This window comes from Stylophora pistillata, chromosome 2 (genome assembly GCF_964205215.1).
Source record: "Stylophora pistillata chromosome 2, jaStyPist1.2, whole genome shotgun sequence".
In the NCBI taxonomy this organism is placed as follows: domain Eukaryota; kingdom Metazoa; phylum Cnidaria; class Anthozoa; order Scleractinia; family Pocilloporidae; genus Stylophora; species Stylophora pistillata.
The window spans coordinates 49615191-49622954 of NC_142520.1; the positions used below are offsets into that span (position 1 = coordinate 49615191).

At 38.8% G+C, this 7764-nt stretch overlaps 1 pseudogene; it reads left to right on the forward strand.

Annotated features, from left to right (window-relative positions):
* Positions 1-6215: 6215 nt before the first annotated feature.
* Positions 6216-7552, forward strand: LOC148740083 (uncharacterized; annotated as a pseudogene).
* Positions 7553-7764: the final 212 nt, after the last annotated feature.

The following is a 7764-nucleotide window of genomic DNA, read 5'->3' on the forward strand; positions in this document are numbered from 1 at the left end:
GCTTGCTTTCCTTGAATTTTTCCATTAATATTTAAATCTACCAGCTGGTTTTAGAAATGATGTTGATACAGAAAAATACACAATGATGATTGGATGCCTTAATTTGATATTCCAGATGAGAAGAGAAAAAGGGAATCTCTGATGACTTTGAGAAAAATTACTCCAATTATTAACCATACTAAGAAAAAATAACTTACAGTCTCATTATTTTCTCTAACCATACTTATTTTGCAAGAAATTATAGAGTCTTCTTAGGGCTCCGACTTTTCACGGCATTCAACTTGGTGAACTTGGAATTCGTTAGTTTGTAACCACATCAAGTTTGAGTATGACAGCGATCTTCGTAGTAATGAACACTAAATATAAGCAATAGTGAGAATATGGCTCGAAAAAAATTTACGGGATTTGAGCCCCTGACGTCTGTTCATTATTGCGAAGATCGCTTTGAATTCATATTCATTTCTTTAATCGCAGTTCACGTACATGATTATCACATATTCAAAAACGTTGGAATGTCAAGTTTATCAATTGAGATGTTCATAAGAAAATATCCCGTTATAACATGTGATGGATTTTCTCACTGAAGCCATTATTTTAGAGTGTGTTGCAAAAACTGAGGATATTAACATGGCAATTAACTCATGACTAAACATCAGAACAGAAGAAGCGAATAGTGTAAGTTCGAGACTCTCAGTCTTGTAAGTCGAGGCGACCCATGCTTTCATAAAATATATTTTTTAATCAATTATGCCTTTAATAAACTGGTATTGCGTTCGTCAGAAAGATCTCTACAAGATGCTTATGGCCACTGTTGGTAAAATGTTAATTGCAAGAATGGTTTTCATTTGTCCGAAGGAAACGATTTCTTAAACTTGTTCCCCCACCGTCCCAGACTCTTTCGATTTTAGGGCAAGACTCGAGAGGAGCTATTGGAGCTAAAAATTGATTACAGGTGATCACTATAAATCGTTAGTATATTTGAATTGTGTCCATGAAAAGGGAAACAGTCTCGATTTGTCACATTGAGTTCCCCTTTATGTAAAAGTCAACTACTTTTGCGTTTTATTAATTTATCATATGATCAATTTATTCTTGTAATTCTTCATTTATTTACACCAATCAGATAAATAATTGCTCGATATTTTCTGTTACTTTGTCTTTGATATCACAGACCAATCATTAATGGATACGTTACATTTTTCTTAAAAAGGTGAGCTGTGAGTCGAATGACAATAGCTCTAGTGATCTACTGTTAATGAATTTGTCGAAAGATTCAATAGCAATTTTTCTTGTTTTGTTATTGTTGTTGTTTTTTTTTTTACTGAAACGCTCAGAAAAATTGCAGTTTGTTGCCAATGGAGATCTAAGATGAGAAGACCTTAAGATCGTTCCTACATTCACAATGTTCATCTAACTTGAATCAGAATGTGAAAATAAATGGGTAATATCCTCCTTTCAACAGTTCTGCTTTTCTAAACTAAGTTTGAAAAATAAACACCTGTTCATTTTAGCGGATCCATAAATTCAACGAGTAGGAGTGGTATGGAGCGCTTCTTGTCAAACCATCATAACCAAAGTCATATTCAGTCTGACTGGTTCCGTGGTTAACAAAAGAAGCAGTGTCTTTTTCTGTGATTCCAATTCCATAATCTGCTCGTGCAAAGCTCTTTCCTCTTTCACCAACCATCACCACCGATCCATCACCATTACTCCGGTCGCACCAGATACCGATCTTGTTGGCGATTTGGATGTCTCCACTGCACTCAGTCTATTGAAAGCCGTCTGTTGACTTGTACTGTCCGCCACATTAAAGCGTACAACTTTAATTTCCCGACACTGGCCTGGGCCGCCTTACCGTTTCTAAAGTCGGCATAAGTTTAGATTTTCGATCGGAATGATTGTCGACCTTAACAGTTGCCTGTGGTCTGTAGCTTTGGTGTGGCTGAGGTCATCACTGCGCGCGATCTTTATTTCTCTGCCGCTGACCGGCCAAAAGGCTGGTGAGATCATATCGTTGTTCACTGAAGGGTTGTCAGTTTTTCCAATAGCAGCTTGTTGGTTATACCACCATTTGCCACCATCGCGCATCCAATTGTTGCTATCGCTGTCGGAGAATCGAGCACTGAATTAGGGCCCATCCTTTAAGACTTGCTATGATATTACAATATCCCAAACAGTACATTGCAAATACATTTAAATCGAGAAGAGGCAGTTATCGTTTGGCCGGTTATAGGTTGGGAATTGGTATCAAAGTTATATTCTAGTTAAGTTAGAATTCTTTCTAACAGGTAGGCATGACGAGTTAGGAACTGTTGGATGTTACCGATTTCATCTTGATCTTGATCTTTTTTAGCTTATCATTTTTTGCAGTCTTCTGGTAAATAGGTTAAGAATATGATCTCAGTGTATAGCAAATACAGACCTATTCATCCAGGCAAAATAATGAGGCTTTTCGTTTGACTGCAGCCTAATGTGATCTCCATAACATCAAAACGTTCATAGCCAGTGCACAGCAAAAATTTTCGAGCTCATGAACAAACGCTATGTTTAAGAGCGTGTCTCTGTAATTTCCGACCACTCGAAATTGGTTCAAAAATAAATATTGCCTTAAACTTTGCGTGTGGATAAGGAAACCCTTGCCTATCATCGGAACAAAAGTGGTTTCCCTCAGATTATTTTTTAACAATTTTCCGCACGTAGGTCCAATCGCGAAATTGACATCATTTGTGCACACAAAATGAGCAATCTTTATTAGGATCTCACGCTGTCAAAATGGATTCAATACGAGAGATATTCTGGAATACAACAGTTTAATACATCAAATTTCCAAGTCTGATCCCAGAGGTCGAGTATCTGGATAAATGTATACAGTGTTGTTGCGTCAAATATGCCACTACTCGACTAAGCTGAAAGGTGGTACTTTTTAGATTGCGATTTCTACGTACGGGAACAAAACTAGATATCAGGAATTACACACACTCAACAACCGTGCATGAGAACAATATATATATATATATATATATATATATATATATATATATATATATATATATATATATATATATATATCTTATTAACCAAGCGCGAGGGCCGTACTGGGAGAATATCGGCCAGAGGTCTAGACAGTATGGACCGAGCGCAGCGAGGTCCGTACAAAAAAGACCGAGGGCCGATATTCTTCCAGTAAAGTCCCAAGCAAGTTTGGTTAATAAGAGATTTATTACACGAGTGAAGTTCAAAGGGACACAACTGCGGTATCATTCGGGACCATTCTGGACAGTGCCCGGTCCAATACTTAAAGGATATTGACCGGCAATAAAGCATTTTGATTGGTTGATTTTGGTTATTGTCCCTCTGACTGCCCGAGTCGTGTAATAAATTGCGTAAAAATATCAATGGCTATTATCGCAGGAAAAAATAAAGCGAAGTAGAAATGTGGGGTTTTCACATACCTGTACGGCGCTGCTCTCGGTGATTTGCATTCGTAATTATCCACAATGAACCACGAAATAATCGCAAATGAACAGCTCAGTGCACTTACTAATACTGTAGAATGTCTGTAAGCCAGGTTTTATTGTCTGAACGGTCCAAGGATTTCAAGGATTTCTTTCCGGGTGCGAGTCTGTAGAAATTTAGGTCATTCATTCTAAGTGACGATTCAGCGGCACCGAGTATTTGTATAATAGCACTGTAATCCTGTCCATCTTCCTGCTTTAATGCCATGCTGAGAACAATATCCCCTAAAGTACGCACCACCATCCGAATTCAAGTTGTAGAGTGTTCCAAATTTGCTGGTCATTTGAAAGAAATCGAGTAACATTCATCGTGACATTCTTTTCTTTGATAAGCAACCTTGTGGCCTCGATTACATGAAAATCTAGACAGTCACGGGCCGGAGGGGGGGGGGGGGAGGGGCAGTCGTTAGAGTCATATTTCAGACATTCTATAGTATTAGTAAGTGCACTCAGCTGTTCATTTGCGATTATTTCGTGATTCATTGTGGATAATTACGAATGCAAATCACTGAAAGCAGCGCCGTACAGGTATGTGAAAATCCCACATTTCTACTTCGCTTTATTTTTTTTTTTCCTGCGATAATATTCATGGATATTCTGTTCTTCGATGTGCAAGGTATCTCATAATAATTAATAATTTCCTTGAGAATTTTATTATTCAGTTTCAGGAGTTTCCGCTCAGTAGCATATTCACAAACATTGAAAGTGTCATAGATAACGGGGAGTTTCAAACCAATGTGCGCATGGATAGAGTTTAGAAGCTCTACTTCATCTTCAAATTCTTCCCATTCAACTCCTGCTGCCTCCTCTTCTTCTGAATGTGTTGAATATTTTAGAGTGGACACCAGCCTGGAGAAGAAGCTTTCCATCTGGCTTTCTTTACGCCATTCCTCTCTTGAGAAAAGTCTCTCCCCTTCTTTTGGAGTCAGTTTGTTACCAGTCGCTATCCCAAAGTCAGACTTTGTCGTTAGGTCATAGGCCTTTACATCCTCTGCAAAACGGGCATTCCTTGAACTTGTTGCCAACACCTTTCCTTCACACAATTCTGAAAACTGCCAAGCGGTAGGTCCTCTTGCTTTGCTGTATCTTTCTTTGTCTTCAAATTGGTGATACTAGAAAACTGCTTAGCCCAGTTTCTTCTTAGCGAATCATACAAATTTTTCCAGGCAAGCTCGTGGAGGATTGGTGATCTCCAACATGTAGATGGAGTTCCAAATCAGACAAAGTAATATTGTTCTCAGCATGGCTTTAAGTTGGAAGATGGGCAGGATTACAGTCCTAGAGTACAAATACCCGGTGTCACTGAATCGTCACTCAGAATGAATGACCTAAATTTCCAGACTTTTCTCGTGTGAGGAATGGCTAAAAGATGGCCAGATAGAAAGCTTCTTCGCCAGGCTGGCGTTCACTCGAAAATATTCAACACCTTCAGAAGAAGAGGAGGCAGCGGGAGTTGAATGGGAATAAATTGAAGATGAAGTAGAGCTTCTAAACTCTATCCATACGCGCACTGGTTTCAAACTTACTATTATCTATGACACTTTCAATTTTTGTGAAAATGCTACTGAGCGAAAACTCCTGAAACTGAATAATACATTTCTCAAGGAAATTCTTGATTATTATGAGATACCTTACACATCGAAGGACAGAAAAAAGGACTTTGTTGCAAAGATAGAAGAACTGGTCACAGAATGCGGTTGTCTCCAATGACTACCCCCTCGGTTTTTACCTCCAGACGGTGACTAATATAGCTATAGCTAGAGTTTCCGGTTTGTTTTAATCCTGTCAGTCATAAACGCAATACACTTATGTCGAGTGGGTCCGGAAACCTGCCAGTTTACCTCCAGTTTAATATAACTGCATCAGGGTTTTTTTGTTTTTTCAAGTCTTCATTTCGACTCAGATGGATTTGTTGTATTGACCTCGTTGTCGTGATGATCGATTGAAAAGGAACGCTACGCTTTTCGTTGTCTTCGGTGACCTCAGTGCATTAATTTCGATTAACAGACTACGAGATATTTATGATGGTAAACAATGTCCTGTTTCAAATGCCTCATGTGAGAGGGGAGTCCAGGGCATATTCGCGCCAGCGATTCATCTACTGACTAGCCTGGTGTGAGGTTTATAGCGCCTCAGTAGATGAATCGCCGGCATGAATATGCCCCTGACTCCCCTCTCACATGAGGCATTTGAAACAGGGCATCGTTTACCATCATCCGATCAGCGTAGCGCAAACAGCGTGACGGTTGCTCCCTGGAACACGAAAGGTGTGCCGCGGATGCCGATCGCTTGGAAAGCTACATTTTCGAAAGTTTTTCGGCGGTTAGCGCTTGGATTTTGAATGGATCTTCGATTGAATGACACGAGAAGAAGCGTCAACCTCTTAGTTTATCTGATGTATGATTTGGAAGCTGGGCGATTCTAATTTCTGGATGAAAATTGGCTTCGTGCTGAAGCGGTCGAAAATGAACTTTCCAGCCCTGTCTCTATCTTATATAGTAAAGTAACAGTCAACGCAAAATCTACCAAATCGCTCAAATTCGCCATTTAGAACCACAGAAACGACAATAGACAGCAAGTGATGTAGGTTTACACTTATTTTGAGCCTTGACATAGGCATTCCTTAATATAAGTTTACGATATTACGACTCTCCAATATTCTCCCATACATTTCTTTATATTTCGAACAAACGACCAAACATGCCGCCCTGTGTGGGCCCCCTGTGGCCTGATATAGCATCAGTCGGAATTCTTCTTAACACCCTAAACCTCTTCCACCCATCAGCAAAGTTTAATATAGAGGTGGAACGGAATGCCTCGCTCCCTTTCATCGGTGTTGAATTGTTTAACTTAGCTCCCAGAATCAAGATTAAGGTTTATTTAAAGTTAAGCACAGTCTCGTACCTGAGAATATTTCTGACTTATTTAATATAAAGAACACTCAATATTAATTACGAAACAGTGGCTTTGAACTGCCAAGATTCGAAACTGTAAGATTTGCTAGGAATTGTATTAAATATATGGGACCTCTCATCTGGTCGAAGTTACCAAGACACCTAAGAACGATAGAAACTCTAAATTCGCTCAAGAAGAACATAAGTAAAAGTCGACCTTTCAACTCTCGTTGAAATTTAAAACTTAACTAAATAACTTCATAATCTTTTAAATTATCTACTGTAAATAACTATCATCTACATATGTAAATGTATTTGACTTTTAAATTTTTTAGTGTCCCCCATTAGCTTATAGCTAAAACATAGACACTTAAATAAAGTTTTTCTTTCTTTCTTTCTTTCTACGTAAAAGCAACTAATACGGGCTTTTTATTCCACTACCAAAGCCTCGTGGATAATTGCAGTAGAAGCGCAGTTTAATTACCACCACGTTAGATCGAGCTTACCGCATATCTTCTGACTGGTCGTACTTCTCACAAGAATACGATCGGCTTGAGAATGCATTCTTAAAGCTTAAGTACCCGAGGCATTTAGTCAATGTGGCTGTCAAGCAATCCGTAGATTCCAAGGTAGCAGACTAGCGGCACATTCCAACAACCGACTTGACTACACCCCCTTATCCGAGTTATCATACCGTTTAAAGATCAGATCTCTACGAACGCAGTAAAAAAACCTCTCACAGACCTCAGCGCAAAAATCAAGACCACAATTCAGCCCGTTCGACAGGTCAAGCCAGCCACTGTTAACCAACAATGTCTAGTTTATAAATTTCAATGTAAACTGTGCGATTTAGGAGATGTTAGTTACACTCGCGGCTACCTCCACGAACGCGTTGGTGGACACAAACAGAAATCGTCGTCAATTTGTAAACATTATTTTAGCGAACATAACTGTAATGTACCACCTTGTCTTTCAGAACAATTTCACGCGCTTACTAAATGTTCTAACAAATTTGATTTCCCAATTAAGGAGATGCTTTTGATAAGAAAACCTAAACCATCCCTAAACGTGCAAACGGACTCCATTCGCGCAAAGGTATTCACTTGAAGAATTTGTGATCCTTTGTTATCATGCTAATTTGTAGAGACCACGGAAATCAAACTTTGCATTATTCATTCACTTTGCCTCGAGAATGGTGTCCTGATGAGGCCGAAATGTCATCATATTTATTCATTTATCAAAATATCAATTTCGTCATCTAATTATTCTCTTTTTGCTTATCCAATCAAACATGTAGTGATCGATTTAGCTTCAGCAATTTCTTGATAAAATAACCGATTAAAAAAAATTCACAC